The sequence below is a fragment of the Trachemys scripta genome, chromosome 1 (assembly GCF_013100865.1).
Source record: "Trachemys scripta elegans isolate TJP31775 chromosome 1, CAS_Tse_1.0, whole genome shotgun sequence".
In the NCBI taxonomy this organism is placed as follows: Eukaryota; Metazoa; Chordata; order Testudines; family Emydidae; genus Trachemys; species Trachemys scripta.
The window spans coordinates 336649287-336665468 of record NC_048298.1 but is presented as its reverse complement, the minus strand read 5'-3'; the positions used below and the strand labels follow the sequence as shown (position 1 = coordinate 336665468).

The 16182-nt window shown below is 49.1% G+C and overlaps 1 protein-coding gene across 2 annotated transcripts in view; it reads left to right on the top strand.

The window, feature by feature from the left end:
* The window catches only part of LOC117871337 (arf-GAP with Rho-GAP domain, ANK repeat and PH domain-containing protein 1-like), an 84756-nt gene that overhangs the window by 56280 nt on the left and 12294 nt on the right, over positions 1-16182 (top strand). The gene's annotated exons all lie outside the window — the stretch shown is intronic.

Genomic DNA, 16182 nt, shown 5'->3' with positions numbered 1-16182 from the left:
CTTGGTACTGGTAAGGGGGGTTACCACTGATAGCAGGCTGCTTACACATTCCACTTGCACCTGGCTTTTGAGGTCGATTAGAGTTTAAACATGGAAGGAGTTTGGTTCAGGCCTAGTGCAGGAAGGCTTCATTGACACTTGTGATTTTCCACCCTCCTGAGTCACCTAGGGTGATGGTAATGCCTGGTGACGTCAACAGAAATGGAGATTAGCGGATGGGTCTGGAGCTCAAGGGATCTGCTCCTTCGTGCCATGCAGCTCACAGCCCAATGGGGGCTCTTAAAAAAACATGAAGCCCATGACACAGGCTAATAAAAACTGCAAGTCCACTCTGTCCCCGAGGAAGTGGTTAAGGAGATGCCCGATCCTCCTTGGATGTTTGTTTTTTTGCTGCAGTGCCAAACGTCTCTCGATGCAGATTTTCTTTTTGGAGTTTTCTTTGTCTTCTTCTTTTGGGCTAAATTGTTAACATTTGAAGAGCGAAAACAGCTGGGCTCTGATGAATGATTTCCCTCTCTGCTGCCTACTGCTGTGTTTTGGCCAGGGCCGGCTCTGGCTTTTTTGCTGCCCCAGGCAAAAAAGCCTCCCGCCGCCCGCCCCCCCACCCAGCGCGGCAGGGAAGGGCGCTGAGCCCGGCCGCGGGCCGCTCTCCCCGACCGGCCGGAGCACTGGGGGGAGGGCGGCAAGCCCGCCACAGCTCCGCTGGCGGCCAGAGCACCGGGGGGAGGGCGGTGAGCCCGCCGCGGCTCCACTCTCCCCAGCGTCCAGAGCCGGAGCGCCGCGCCGCCCCCCTCCAGGTGCTGCCCCAAGCACAAGCTTGGTGGGCGGGTGCCTGGAGCCGGCCCTGGTTTTGGCTGATTGTAAAATTACTGTGAGCGTGCAGTAGCTGGCACCCTCAGCAAAGAAGCCGAGGACGGACCAGCAGAAGCTCCAATAAGAACCCAGTGGTCCCAAATGAAGGGATCTGTCCAGTGCTTAATTTGTAATGAAAGAGTTGCTGGGGCTCAAGCAATGTTTTTACTTTCATAACTGACATGGGAAGCTCAGAGGTGCCGGGGCTACGAACTGCCAGGCCCAGAGATCCCAGTGCTATGAACTGCCAGGCCCAGAGATCCCAGGGCTATGAACTGCCAGGCCCGGAGGTGCCGGGGCCCTGAACTGCCAGGCCCGGAGGTGCCGGGGCCCTGAACTGCCAGGCCCGGAGGTGCCGGGGCCCTGAACTGCCAGGCCCGGAGGTGCCGGGGCTCTGAACTGCCAGGCTCTGGCACAAATTAGGTCCTGGATGTGTCTGGAGCATGAGAGGGGATCTGCTGCTCTCCTCCCCCATCTCTTTCAAGAAGGTGAGGCTCCGATGCAGGGAACAAGGTGTGTGTGGGGCCTATCAGTGCCTCCCTGAGTTTGCTCACCCATAGTGTGTGGGATTTGCAAAGCGAGAGAGGCGGCCAAACCTGATGCCTTGCCCCTCTGATCAGCAGTTGGGGTGCCTGGGGGAGATAGTGGGAATTTGTACATCAGCTCCTGCCTCTCCCATTAGGGGGCTGGTCAGTTCTGGGGCTGATCCCTTGCGTTGGGAAGCGGGTAGAAATGAGTGGTGGTATTTATCTGCTGAATGCCAACAGTTAGCTTGGCGCCACAGAGAAATAAATGCTCCTTGTCCTAGGAGCGTACAGTCAACATGCCTGAGCCAAAGCCCATTGACTTGAGTAGGGAGACTTCTGCTGATGACGGTGGGCTTCAGAGCTGTCTCTAATCAGACAATATAACCTGGATGTTGGTGACTAGAAGATGCTGTTAACAAAAGATGTTCTCAGACTCTTTGGTTGGAAGGATAGTGAAGGATAGTTATTCTGTCTCACCCCAGAAGTGCTGCATTTCAGTGAACATAAAAAGAGCCAGACTGGATCAGACCCATGGTCCAGCTAGCCCGGTACCCTGTCTCCTGACCATGGCTGGTGCCAGGTGCTTAAGAGGGAATGAACAGAACACACAGTTTCGAGTGATCCATCCCCTGTTGGCCAGTCCCGGCTTCTGGCCGTCAGAGGTTTAGGTGGTGGATGATGAGCCCTTTGTAATCTGTTTATCAGGTTAGTAAAGTTTGCAAACTGCTTTGAGATGAAAGGTGCTCTCTGAATGCAAGATATTAACACCAGGGTGCTGCTGGGTCCCATTGTGCTGCAGAGCCCTCCAGCAATGATGGGGTAACAAAATAAGAATTTCGGGTGTCCCAAATCTTAAAAACATCCCCGCTTCCTTTTGGTAATGAGCCCCGGGACCCCTTAGCATGACTTGAGAAACTAGATGCAATACAAGCTGCTGATTTCTGCTCATCACTTAACTCCATTTGAAGTGAGGCTATGGGAATGTTCTGATGTTTCTTACATACCGGTTGGCATTGCTTCACCAGCTGTGCTGTAACTGAACCGGCTATCGGTGCACAAGAACTCAGCACACATGGTCTGTGATTGGCTTTGTGTAAAGCACAAGCGTTTGGTCTGGATAACTTCCACGGATCTTGAAGCTTTTCCAGTTCTCCTTCCAGGTCTGTTTATTCTTGGTTGATGCAGGGTTATTTCTATCGTGGCTTCCATAAGGTTTTCCCAAAAATCCTGTGTTTGGATGAAGAGGGTAACGTGGGAGTGAAAGTTTGTCCAAGTTATTGGCAAAATGAGAAGAGTGGCTTCATTTTTCGAGCAGGCATGTTGGTTTAGACGTTCCTCAGACTTGGTGCCCTGTTGACTCAGAGGGACTGATCCCGAACTCTCTGACTTCAATGGGGGCAGAATTGGGGATTGACCTTGCAGTTGTATACTCCAGCCAGAATCCATTTACAGATGGCATTCCTTCCCCTAGCACTTTGCTTCTTGAGTCTCTTCATTGTGGTTACAGAGCACATTGCAAACAGAGAGGGGTGCAAAACTCATCACCATAATGAGAAGATTTTTGTCCCACTCCCTAATTTAATTGATCTGTTCAGAATCTGCTCATGGCAGAGGGACCCGTGTATGGACCCCTGAAGTGAGAAAACACCCGCCCTTTCTACAGGGAATCAAGTATCTGCTCCTTTCTGCAAACGCAATCACAGGAGCTCTTCCTACCAAGTTCATCCAGCTTAAAGTAACTGACTCCTGGAACATGGGCACTTTCATGTTGCAACAGACAGCGGCCAACGTCAGATGCTTCAGACGAAGTAGTCCAGTCTCCATAATTCCCTAACTAATCAATACTGTGCCGTGGGGGAAAATTTCTTCCCATCCCATGTGGTGATTGCTCTATGCATGAGGATCGATGGAGTTTGCAGTTACATAGTGGCTCATTTTTGTTCTAGCTGGCAGATGTATAGTCTGATTCATATGAACAGCTCATGCTCTTTAAAAATCTCCCCAAGCTGTTGGCTTCATTCATATCCTGCGGCAGCAAGTTTCACGGGTTCATTCTATGTTGCATAAAACTGTGTTGTGTTAGATTTGCATTGTTGGTCAAACTAAATAGACCCTATGGGATATAGCTGCAGAACGTTGGGTTAGGATGAAAATGAGTGAAAGAGCCTTGAAGTCAGTTGCTTGGATTGTACATTGATGATTCTTTTTGGAAGGAATTCAGTGGGCATCTTTTGACAAAAGAGGAAGCTATAAATTGGGATGTGTCTTTGGTGCCAGGAGATCTGAGTGTATTTGTGTGTAAAAGAGAAGGGAGTAGAGATATCATGGAAAAACCTATTATTCATTCACTGGCTCAAACAGGGCTCTACCGGATTGCTGGAATGCCATGGGTTTCCTCTGTCGGTGCATGAGAGGGAGCGAGATTATTATAATGAGGAGGCACAGCTAGTGTAAAGGGCTACATAACTAATTTTGGGAATAGCCGGGTCTCTGTCCCAGCAGATTCTGGTGTAAGAGCTGCCACAATTTTCTGTTTGTCCTCCAGGACACACAACTGCATTGCAGTGATGTTTCATAGATTCATAGATTCTAGGACTGGAAAGGGATCTCGAGAGGTCATTGAGTCCAGTCCCCTGCCCGCATGGCAGGACCAAATACTGTCTAGACCATCCCTGATAGACATGTTGTGTCATGACATCTTCTCACTGGGATTGGGATGGGCAAACTGCTTGGATAAGATCAGTGACTACCTGAACCTTCAGCCAGACCTCCAGCTGGCCTTTTGTTGAGGTGTGAAAAAGTTTGGTTAATTTCTATTTTTTCCCTGTCCTGTGACACTACTTGGTTCCATCAGGACCCAAAGCAGAAGCTCCAGATGACAGCGCCAGAGAGCATTCTCACAGTATCTCTAACCAGGATGGATACACATGCGGTGCACAAATTTGTGAGAGCTTATGTTGAACCAGTACAACATCCGGGAGATAGCGGGCGGCGTATTGGTGGAGGTATTGTCTTTTCGATGTGGCATAAAACAGAAGTCCTGACTACTGTGCCCATTAAAGATTTCCTGGCATGAGAGTTAGGGATCTTAACCAAGGTGGTTTGTCCGAATTCCATTCTAGTAACCACTTCCTTCTGGCCTAAAATTCCCTTTAGCAGTTTCTGCTGTGTATGGAATTCTTCTTCCCTCCTGTCTTATGCTCTTGTGCATAGTTTCCCTTTATGGCAGAGTCTGTCCACCTATATATCTGTAGGGCCTCTAGATTGCTTGAGGCTTCAGGGCACGACCATACGACAAAGAGTAAATAATATTAAATAGCTTCTGTGTGCCACCCTCAGTGCAGGTGAGCTAGTGCCTTTGGACAGGTTTAAAGCACTTTGGGAGCATACAACCCCAGAAGCTAGGAATCCAAAAGGCCTGTTGGATCATCTAGTTTCTACATCTTGGTGTGGTGTAAGCTTGTTCCCTACAGAATATCTTCTAGAGTGTTGTCCAGTCTCCTTTTAAATGACTCAAGTGATGGAGCTTCCACCATGTCCAGTGGTCTGAGATCGCTGTCGGGACCCTCTGGAGTGTGAAGCATGCTAGGAGTGGACATCATACCTTCCCTTCCCAAATCTAGGTGGCTAAAAACCTGCTTGGAAGAGGCTCTTAGATCCTATGGTGAGGAGCACCATAAACATGGTTATACAAGGAATCTAAATTAACCCATTCGGTTGGTAGGCAAGGACTTTTCCTCCCCCTGTGGGTTTTCAGGAAGGACGAGCTGAACTAGGAAAAGAAAAGAGATGTCCCATGGCGTTTTTAAGGGGAAAGTTGCCATTTGAGAACTTGTCCAAAACAAGTGCCTGTGTTGGGCATTTCAATCGAGTTTGTATTATAAGGAAAAGTGAACGCTGGCTCCTTTTGTCAGTGTTGAGTATGTGCCATGGTGGATTAGTGGGTAGAGCCAGAAGAACTGGCTTCTGTTCCTCACTCTGGCTGGTCGTGTTTCTAGTGGGCAGAGGGCATTAGGAGTCAGGACTCCTGGGTTCTCTTCCTGGCTCTGTCAGTAACGGCCTGTCTGACCTTGGTCAAGTTACAGAACCCCTTTGTGCCTCTTTTTTCCTATCAAAATCAATACACCACAACTTGGGCAAACGCAGATCTCTGGAAAGTTTCATACTTAGTTCCTGAAAAACATAGCGAGGCCATTGATAGAGTGGCCCAGTGTGCAACTTGTGTCACTGCAAATAGTGCGTATGAAGGCAGGTGTCTCCAAAGAAGGGGCAATCTGAGGGACTGTCGGTTCTGAGCTCTGTAACTTCCACTTTTGAAATGAGTGACAGACAGGGAAACACGCTCGGGTACTTGCATGCAAAGTTGGATTTTGTGCTTCCTGCTCCTCCTGGTGAAATCTGCTTGCTTAAGACCCGTTTATGCTGAAAGTTTTTCGAAGGAAGTGATTGCTGGGTTTTGTAAGCTAAATTGGCCGCCCTGCGGAAGTAGATAAATTAGGATGGTGCTGTCCCAGGCTCTGTTATGATCGGGAAAGATTTTTTTAGTCACGAAAGTGTGTGTGTGTGTGTGTGTGTGTATTCATGCACATGCTGGTTTTTTTTTTCCCAAACTTAAATTAGCTGAGTGTAGCTATTTTTATGCAGCTTCAGCAACAGACCAAGGAAACCAAAAACCCTAGTGTAGGTTAGCATATTTGTTTTTGTTTCTAATTCAGACCCATCATGGAGCTGTGTGAGCTAACCGATTAATCTTTTCTTAGCACTTTTACTCACGTTGCCTGTCACTTTCACACACACACACACACACACACACACACACACACACACACACACACACACACACACAGTCACACTCTCTGGCACATGCACACGCACACAGTCACACTCTCTGGCACATGCACACGCACAAGGTACGTCTACACTGCTAAGAAAAATCTGTGGCACTGAGTCTCAGAGCGTGGATCTTGTGGGGCAGGGACTGCAGGACTAAAAACAGCAGCGTAGACCTTTGGGCCCCGGCTCTGAAACGCAGTGAGGGGGAAAGGTCTCGGAGCCCAGACTCCGTCTATTGACCCCGCTCTGCAACTCAGGGCTGCAGGTTTTCCTTAGCAGTGTAGACACACACACACCTTTTTCCGTCCTGTGTGTGGGCGTGGTCAGACATGGCTATACAGTCCTTGTGGCAAGGCCTGAAACGAAGCAAGTGCCTTGATGGGGCGCCCAATCTTTGTCCAGCCAAAGAATCCAAGGGTTGCACCAGTCATGTGACAATGCCAAAGCATCACTGAATGTGTTGCTTTCTTCCAATGCTGAACAAGGAACTCTAGTGGATAAGGAAAACTTTATCCTCCCATAAGAGACTCTCTCTCTGCTTCACTGTAGAGCTTCTTCCTAGAGCCTTCTCCAAATCCCCAGGTGCCTGGCGTCCTGCTACAGATGTAAAAAAACTTGGATACGTCTTCTCCTCTCCCCCAGCCCCCTTTTGTCCCCGTATAAACAATCTTTAATGAGGCTGTTTCACAAAGGACAATAGATCCAGATGAGTCCAACGCTTCATCGCTTGTCCAGCCATGATCCGAGAATCATAGAACTGGAAGGGACTTCCTGGGTTCGTGGAGTCCAGTCCCCTGCTATCACAGGCTGCCCTGTCATATAAATAGGCCCTACCAAATTCATGGCCATGAAAAGCGCCTCGTGACCCGTGAAATCTGGTCTTCCCCCGTGAAATCTGGGTTTTTGGGTGCTTTTACCCTATACTATACAGATTTCGCGGGGGAGACCAGCATTACTCAAATTGGGGGTCCTGACCCAAAAGGGAGTTGCAGGGGGGGTCACAAGGTTATTTTAGAAAGGTTGGGGTATTGCCACCCTTACTTCTGCGCTGTCTTCAGAGAGTAAGGGTGGTAATCCCATACCATGTCATCCTTACCTCTGTGCTGCTGCTGGCAGCGGCATTGCCTTCAGAGCTGGGCTCCCGGCCAGCAGCCACCACTCTCCAGCTGCCCAGCTCTGAAGGCAGCGCCACCACCACCAGCAGCAACACAGAAGTAAGGGTAGCAGTACCGCCACCCCCCCCCCCCAACTCTTTTTTGGGTCAGGACCCCTACAATTAAACACCCTGAAATTTCAGATTTAAATAGCTGAAATCATGAAATTTACGATTTTTAAAATCCTATAGTTGTGAAATTGACCAAAATGAACTGTGAATTTGGTAGTGCCCTACATATTAACCTCTTCATAACCTTATCAGGCTAGCTGGGTTGTTGGCTCCACTGCTGCTATGCGGAGGCTGTTTCAGAAACTCTGTCCTTTGATGAGTAGAAACCATCCTCTCTTTCCCAGGCGCCATCTATTCCTGACCCATTTAGCCCTAGTTGTTCTTAGGCTATTCTTCTGGCTGTGCCCAGTTGATACACTTAAATGATCAGATCCCTGAGGCGTCGGCTCTTCCTTGGTAAAGGGAGGACTTTTCTCAGCAGGGTTGTCTCTTCACTATCTTAAATTTGTTAAATTTGATGAACTCATACAAGCTTGCAGTGTTCAGCGGGCATAACAGGACACTGCAAGACGGAGGTTCCTAGGGTCGTGTCTGGGACCGGAGATATTGGCTAGTGTCATTCGGTTGCACAATCCAAGCAGCGTCGGGCCAAAAGTGCTCACTCATGTGCTGGGAGTAGTTTACATGCTAGAGGCTGTGCGTGAACAGCCCCGGAGTGGGGTTCTCACAGCAGAGCAGGGTAAGACTGGCTCTCAGAGTCGAGGATTGGAGTGACTTAGCAGATCACTGGTCCAGATAACACCAGGGGAACATCACCGTTGGTTTCCCCTTCCCGTCGATCTGAGAAAGCCGGAGTTTATTGACTTTCCGAGCATACAGCAACGTCTACTGTATCTAGATGCTCATGGGCCCAGGCATTTCCTGAGCAGAGCAGGTTTGCTCCGTGTGCTGCGGGTGTAGATGCACTGCTATCCTGTTCTGTTGTGTACATCTTGAATTGATGTGAATGCCTCCAGAGATTATTGATGGGTGCATATTTTATAAGTCAAAATACTGATGACTGGCTTCAGGGTGACCTCTACCCCCTAGCACCCTGTTAACTGTTGTACTCCTGACATTTCACAAGTGTGGTCTCTGTCTAGAGGAAATCCACAGTTGCCTGAAAGATCCAGGTTTAATTTTATGAGGCAGTGCGGGCTAGTGATTAGAGGATGGGATTGGGACCCTGGAATTCCTGAGTTCTGATCCCGACTTACACACCTGTGGCTTTGAGAAGGCACGGTTCTCTCTCTGCCTCAGTTTCCCTATCTGTAAAATGGGGTACTAAGGTGCCTCATCAAGTGGGAGAGTTAAAGTCAGAGGTCAAACTCATCCCTGGTGTAACTCCGTTGACATCAGTGGAGTTACACCAGGGATTGAATTGGCCCCCTGTGTGTAAACCGCTTTGTGTAACCACATTACACAAGAGAAGCAGCAGCATCACTGGTATTTCAGCAAATACTGCAACTGTGTGGCAGGGTCCTTGAGGGTTAACAGTGGCATGAGTCAGTGAAATGTGACGGTGATTGGCAGGCTTTGTGATCTGCCTATTTATAGGAACAGGAAAGTCCTCTCTCTGGCAGGCCGGTACTGCAAAGTGTACCAGGGTCACAGTGCTGGGAATAGTGAACCTCGGGCTGCGGTGAAGCAATAACCCAGCTCCAGTTGGGCTGGGGGACGTGGCTGTCACAAGGGATAAATCACCCACTGTTGGGAAGGGCCCGGATAGTGCAGCAGTGCCCTTTGCCATGGGGAAGGATGTTTTTTCCCCAGTAACCTTGGCTCTTATTGCTCACAAAAACCATTTGGGGCCAGCGAGTTAACGAGCACTTAGATGCTGGTGGAAGGACCCAGAGCTCAGGAGACTGAAGGCCTCTGCCTACCCGCGGAGTAAACTTCCTCCATGCCAGCTGCTGAGTGAACTGCTGGGCTCCGTGGTGCGTGGCGGGTTGCCAGTCACCCTCAAGGAAATCGATGAGCTTGGAGAGGCCTTCTGGGGTATCAATGATAGATTTACCCCCTCGCCCTTCCGCCTTCCCCCCATCAAAATGTAGCTACTGTATCTTGGCTGTTCGGATACTTTCTGAAAGTCAGCTCTGGAGGGGGGGTGGAGAGATGGCTGGCCCCCTGCTCCAGATGGAATCGGCTAAGGCAGGGCTAGTCAATTATTTTTTGTCAAGGTCAGCGGTGGCTCCAGGCACCAGCGCTCCAAGCGCGTGACTGGGGCGGCAAGCAGCGGGGGGCAGCAGTCAGGCAGCCTTCGGTGGTTTGCCTGCGTGAGGTCCGCCGGTCCCGCGGATTCGGCGGCAATTCGGCGGTGGGTACGCCGAAGCCGCAGGACCGGCAGACCTCCCGCAGGCATGCTGTCAAATCCGTGGGATTGGGGACCTCCCGCTGGCGCGCTGCTGAAAGCCGCCTGCCTGCCGTGCTTGGGTGGCAAAAACGCTAGAACCGCCCCTGGTCAAGGCCCAGATTACTTGGTTAAGATAGAGTCAAGGTCCGGACTCCAGAGAAACACTTTTCACACAAGTGCCCCTGTTGAACAAACACATACAATGCTGTGTAATGTACCAAGGGCCTATTGCTTATAATGTTAGCGTATTAAATGAAAAATAAACCCAAACCACTGCACAACCGAAAAATAACCTCCAAGAAAGATGTAATTTATCTGAGACTGAGAGAAAGTACTTAGATAAAATGTCAAACAGATGCAAATATTAGCATTAAAAACACGTTCAGACTACTGTTTCAAGTTTTGAATGAGTTTTGTCACATTCAATTATTGTAATGTAGGCATAGCTGCATATAGATAGATAAACATATTCAAAACTTTTCAGCCTTTTGTGGTTTATTTAACATAAGTATCGGAGTTTACCAGAAAATAACACTTAGTACACATGAACTCTTTATCTGTTATGATTCAAGTCTTCCAATAACAAATACACACCCACCGACACATGTATTAAGCAAAAGAATCATGAATAATTACTGTGAAATACCTGTTAAAACCGTAGTATCACTACTGAAAATGTAATTTTATAAAGCAATACAAATTACTACTACTTCAACTACCTGAAGGGGGGTTCCAAAGAGGATGAAGCTCGGCTGTTTTCAGTGGTGGCAGATGACAGAACAAGGAGCAATGGTCTCAAGTTGCAGTGGGGGAGGTTTAGGTTGGATATTAGGAAACACTATTTCACTAGGAGGGTGGTGAAGCACTGGAATGGGTTACTTAGGGAGGTGGTGGAATCTCCATCCGTAGAAGTTTTTAAGGCCCGGCTTGACAAAGTCCTGGCTGGGATGATTTAGTTGGGGTTGGTCCTGCTTTGAGCAGGTGATTGGACTAATCTTCTATGATTCTATACATTTAAAATAAAATATGTGTGAATAATGTATGACCATAGTGCTCGCTATCAGTGGGGAAAGTGACATGACCTCTACTGGACAAGGGCCTTGAAGTTTGGAGTGAGTTCAGTCAAGGCAAGACAAGACGGAAGCAATTGCAGAGATGATTATCAGTCAGAACAGAGTGATTACGTGATTTAATGTTGTTCATGGTTGAGAATGCTGACTCACACACGTATGTCGAGTCGGACGTACTCAAAATGTTAAATGCCATCTTCCTCAAGTGTGGATACGTGGAGTCCAGCCCAAGGGTTGTCCAGAAAGTTTCAGACATAGTTTCAGTTTGCAAACATCTAGAAGATAAGAAGGTGAAACGTAACAGTCAGCATGGATTGGTCAAGAACAAATCGTGTCAAACCAACCGGATAGCTTTCTTTGACAGGGTAACCAGCCTTGTGGATGGGGGGAAGCGGTAGACGTGGTATATCTTGACTTTAGTAAAGCTTTTGATACTGTCTTGCATGACCTTCTCATAACCATACTAGGTAAATTGTTAGCAGCTTTGCAGCTTTGCCCGTTACTTTGGGGTACGCTCATTTATTAGGGTTACTTTTCTGGGGGGTGGGGTGTCTGTACTTCTATCATTGTACTGCTTGTGTCACGTGTGTTCTCATACGGAGGTCTACTTCTCAAGTCCCTCCTAGTGGAGTTATCCTGCAGGACCTCGGTTCCCCAGGGCTGGTATCTTCCAGCCCCAGAATCTCTCTCTCTCTCTCTCTCTCTCTCTCTCTCTCTCTCTCTCTCTCTCTCTCTCTCACACACACACACACACACACACACACACACACACACACACACACACACACACACACACACAGAGCGTCTGAGCAGACCGGGTTAATCAGCACTCCCAAGCTGACCCCTTATATGTCCCTGGACTCAGCAGACTGGGTCGAGCAGCACTTCCAAGCTGCCATCCTCATATGTCCCAAGTTCAGCACGTCCCTATCCTCACTTTGACATTACAATTGTCCTGGTAGTGACCCACTTGATGAGCAAACCCCACATGATTTTTGAGAGCTGCAGGAATCTTTTAGCTTAGGTACGAGGAGTGTTGCTGCAGAGCGAATGAGGAAACCAAAACACACCCCTGGAGGGGCCGGGGCGGGGGAGAGGGAGAGGGGAAGTGAGAGAGAGAAGCAACCAGCTTAACCATGAAAGTTATTTATTGCCGGTAATAACCATAGATTCATAGATTCATAGATTATAGGACTGGAAGGGACCTCGAGAGGTCATCGAGTCCAGTCCCCTGCCCGCATGGCAGGACCAAATACTGTCTAGACCGTCCCTGATAGACATTTATCTAACCTACTCTTAAATAGGGGAACCAAGCAAACAAAACTGTTATAATATTAAATCTAACTTATATTTGATCATAAAAGTCAGGTTTAGAAAACTATAACTGATCACACAAGTCAGGGTCAGAAGGCTATACCGAGAGAGAGAGAGAGAGAGAGAGAGAGCTGGATTCTCACCACTCCGTGAAGCTTGAATCGATCGGGGGTCCCCAGTGATGGTGGTAGCTGAGGGTCTGGAGTGCTGGAGACAGGCAGAGCCCCAGAACGATCAGTCGGGAGAAGATGAAGTCCAATGGAACTGATGCAGAGTTTGGATCCAGGCGTCAGAACACTTTTCTGAGCATGGGTAGGGGTTTTTGTAGAGAAACAACAATGGGTTAAGGGGGATTACTAGATTTGTTTATGTGTAAACAAGGGAGATACCAAAGTTGTTTTGTTCAGGCTAGACAATGGGAGCTGATCATTCCTGGCTTTGGGCGGTGTTCCTTGGAGGGAGCTCACACTTAGGGAGCTTCACTATTTTGGATACCAATAAAGGATTTATTCCTAGAATTGGTCTGATAACTCCTGAGCTGGGTGTGTGCAGGCGTGGGCTCATTAACATCTGGAGCAGAGATCCCCCATGATGCCGTGCTTCCCTGCTTTGCTGGTCCCAGAGTTCCGTGTGGTTCTTACCTTGGAATCTCTGTTCTCCATTCTGTATGCTAATGGAGATGCCTCCTTGTCCCATTTTCGATGCAAATGAGGCTAAGGGAGTTTCCTTAAACCTGTCACCGTTCTCCCAGGGGTTTAGGTGTGTCTCCCATGGCCTTTTCATTGCTTTTTGTAAGTCTTTCTTCTGATGCAGATTTGGTTCAAGCAAAGGCTGGGGTTGGGGTGGGGGGGGAGGTCTTTCGTGAGTCAGACAGGCTGGATACTGCGTCCTTATTCCCCAAGAACACAGAGCTGCTAGATAACAAAATATAACCTAGATGGAGCTACTATAAGGTGGGTGCATAACTGGTTGGAAAACCGTTCCTAGAGACTAGTTCTCAGTGGTTCACAGTTAAGCGGGAAGGGCATAACAAGTAGAGTCCTGCAGGGATCAGTTCTGGGTCTGTTTCTGCTCAATATCTTCATCAATGATTTAGATAATGGCATAGAGAGGACACTTATAAATTTGCGGACGATACCAAGCTGGGAGGGGTCGCAAGTGCTTTGGAGGATAGGATTATCATTTAAAATGATCTGGAGAAATGATCTGAAGTAAATAGGATGAAATTCAATAAGGACAAATGCAAAGTACACCGGTTAGGAAGGAACAATCAGTTGCACACATACAACATGGGAAATGACTGCCTAGGAAGGAGTACCGGAGAAAGGGATCTGGGGGTCATAGTGGACTACAAGCTAAATATGAGTCAACAGTGTAACTGTTGCAAAAAAAGCAATTGTCATTCTGAGATGTTAGCAGGAGTGTTGTACGCAAGACACGAGAAGTAATTCTTCCACTCTACTCCGTGCTGATTAGGCCTCAACTTGAGTATTGTGTCCAGTTCTGGGCACCACATTTCAGGAAGGATGTGGACAAATTGGAGGAAGTCCAGAGAAGAACAACAAAAATGATTAAAGGTCTAGAAAACATGACCTATGAGGGAAAATTGAAAAAGGTTTTTTTTTAGTCTGGAAAAGAGAAGACTGAGAGGGGACATGATAGCAGTTTTCAGGTACATAAAAGGTTGTTACAAGGAGAAGAGAGAAAAATTGTTCTACTTAACTGCTGAGGATAGAACAAGAAGCAATGGGCTTAAATTGCAGCAAGGGAGGTTTAGGTTGGACATTAGGAAAATTTTCTTACTGTCAGGGTGGTTAAGTACTGGAATAAATTGCCTGAGGCCCGCTGGGACACCAGGTCTGAGCCGCTCTGTGACTGAGGAGGCTCTCGGGGACTAGCACTTCAGCACTGCAGGAGACCCAGGGGGGTTCTCAACCATTTATCGAGCTCCAATCTGGTGCACCTGAATGTAATCCGTGACAGCAAGAGCCCGGCTGCCTGGGGCTGACAGCCAAGTAGCCCCTGGAATGCTACCCACCACCCCAATCAAAATCTAAAATGGCACCCCCAGGTCACAGACCCTGCAATTAAAATGTCCACAATCCCACCCCAACCGCCGAGGCTGCATATTTCCTGTCTGTCTTGGAGAAACCTCTTCCGATTGGCCCGAGGGCCTGGGGCAGGGAGAAGATTCAGAGCGCCGTTTTAACCAGGTTGAGTGTGAGCTGGTGGCTAGCCTCCACGAGGAGACATTCGAGAAACGGGTTGAGATTGTAGTTTGGACAGAAGCAGATGGCTCTGGAGTTGGGAGGTAGATCTGAGTCATCGGCACAGAGACGGTGGTTGAATTTGGTTTTGCGGATAAGTGACCCCGGCAGGGGAGGGGAGGGGAGCTGTTGGGGATGTATTTGCGTGTCGGGGATTGGGGCTGTCGGGGATGTATTTGCGTGTCGGGGAGGGGAGCTGTCGGGGATGNNTGTATTTGCGTGTCGGGGAGGGGAGCTGTCGGGGATGTATTTGCGTGTCGGGGATTGGGGCTGTCGGGGATGTATTTGCGTGTCGGGGAGGGGAGTTGTTGAGGATGTATTTGAGTGTCGGGGATTGGGGCTGTCGGGGACATATTTGCGTGTTGGGGATTGGGGACGTCGGGGATGTATTTGCGTGTCGGGGACTGGGGCTGTCGGGGATGTATTTGCGTGTCGGGGATTGGGGCGGTCGGGGATGTATTTGTGTGTCGGGGAGGGGAGCTGTCGGGGTTGCATTTGCGTGTCGGGGAGGGGAGCTGTTGGGGATGTATTTGTGTGTCGGGGAGGGGAGCCGTCGGGGATGTATTTGCGTGTTGGGGATTGGGGCTGTCGGGGATGTATTTGCGTGTTGGGGACGGGAGCCGTCGGGGATGTATTTGCGTGTCAGGGAGGGGAGCTGTCGGGGATGTATTTGCGTGTCGGGGACTGGGGCTGTCGGGGATGTATTTGCGTGTTGAGGACGGGAGCTGTCGGGGATGTATTTGTGTGTCGGGGATTGGGTCTGTCGGGGATGTATTTGCGTGTTGGGGACGGGAGCTGTCGGGGATGTACTTGCATGTGTGTCTATCCCAAGCTGTAGGGGCTGTGTATGGGTAAAGTAAGTCATGTGTTTAATATTTAAAAAACCCATCCACTAACCACTAGGTAACTAATAAACTTTGAGCCTGTCCTCCACTGGGCCACGCTGCTCGTATGTAACATGCCTTCTCCCCTCCCTTCATTGGGAAGCTCTCCGGGACAGGGCCTGTGTCTCCCTCAGGGACATGCCTAGGACACGTTGGGTGCTAATTCAATCTGAAAATGATAGTAAGAGTTACTGCAGGTGGACGTGGCTTTGTCACAGATCCTAGCAAGTCCCCCTTGTGGCTATTCACTAGGCCTGCTGTCAGGGGCATCCAAGCCTGTTTCACTGGACTGCCCAGATATTGTAAGCCCCTGGCCTGAACAGAGTCCAGCCACTGCCCCAGCTGTGGGGCCCGCAGACGCACTCATGTGGTGCAGAACTTCAGTCTGCCATCCTCTTTTCAGAGCGAGAGTCCCCTGTCTAGCTGCCCCGGCCCAGTGGTGAATACAACCCTCTCCCAGAACTCCACTCCAAGGTGTGAAGCTTCTGGTTGCAGCTTAACTCTCGCTGTTACGTGGTGGAGGGTCTCGAGAAAAATGACCCTGCCCCAAGCAAACAGCTTCTTCCCTTTTAAAAACCTTTCAGCCCCGTGTCAGCTGACACCCTTGCCATCTTCCCCACATGCCCACAAACTCCTGCCAGGTGACTTTGTTGCCAGGGCGACCTCTCCTCTGAGCAACCAGTTCCCCTGGGTAGAAACTGGTCTATTGGCCAGAGCAGTGGTTCCCAAACTTTAACAACCCGCGAACCCCTTTCACGAAACTATCAAATCTCGCGANGCAGGTTTTAGAGTGGGAGCCGTGTTAGTCTGTATCAGCAAAAACAACGAGGATCCTTGTGGCACCTTAGAGACTAACACATTTATTTGGGCATTAGCTT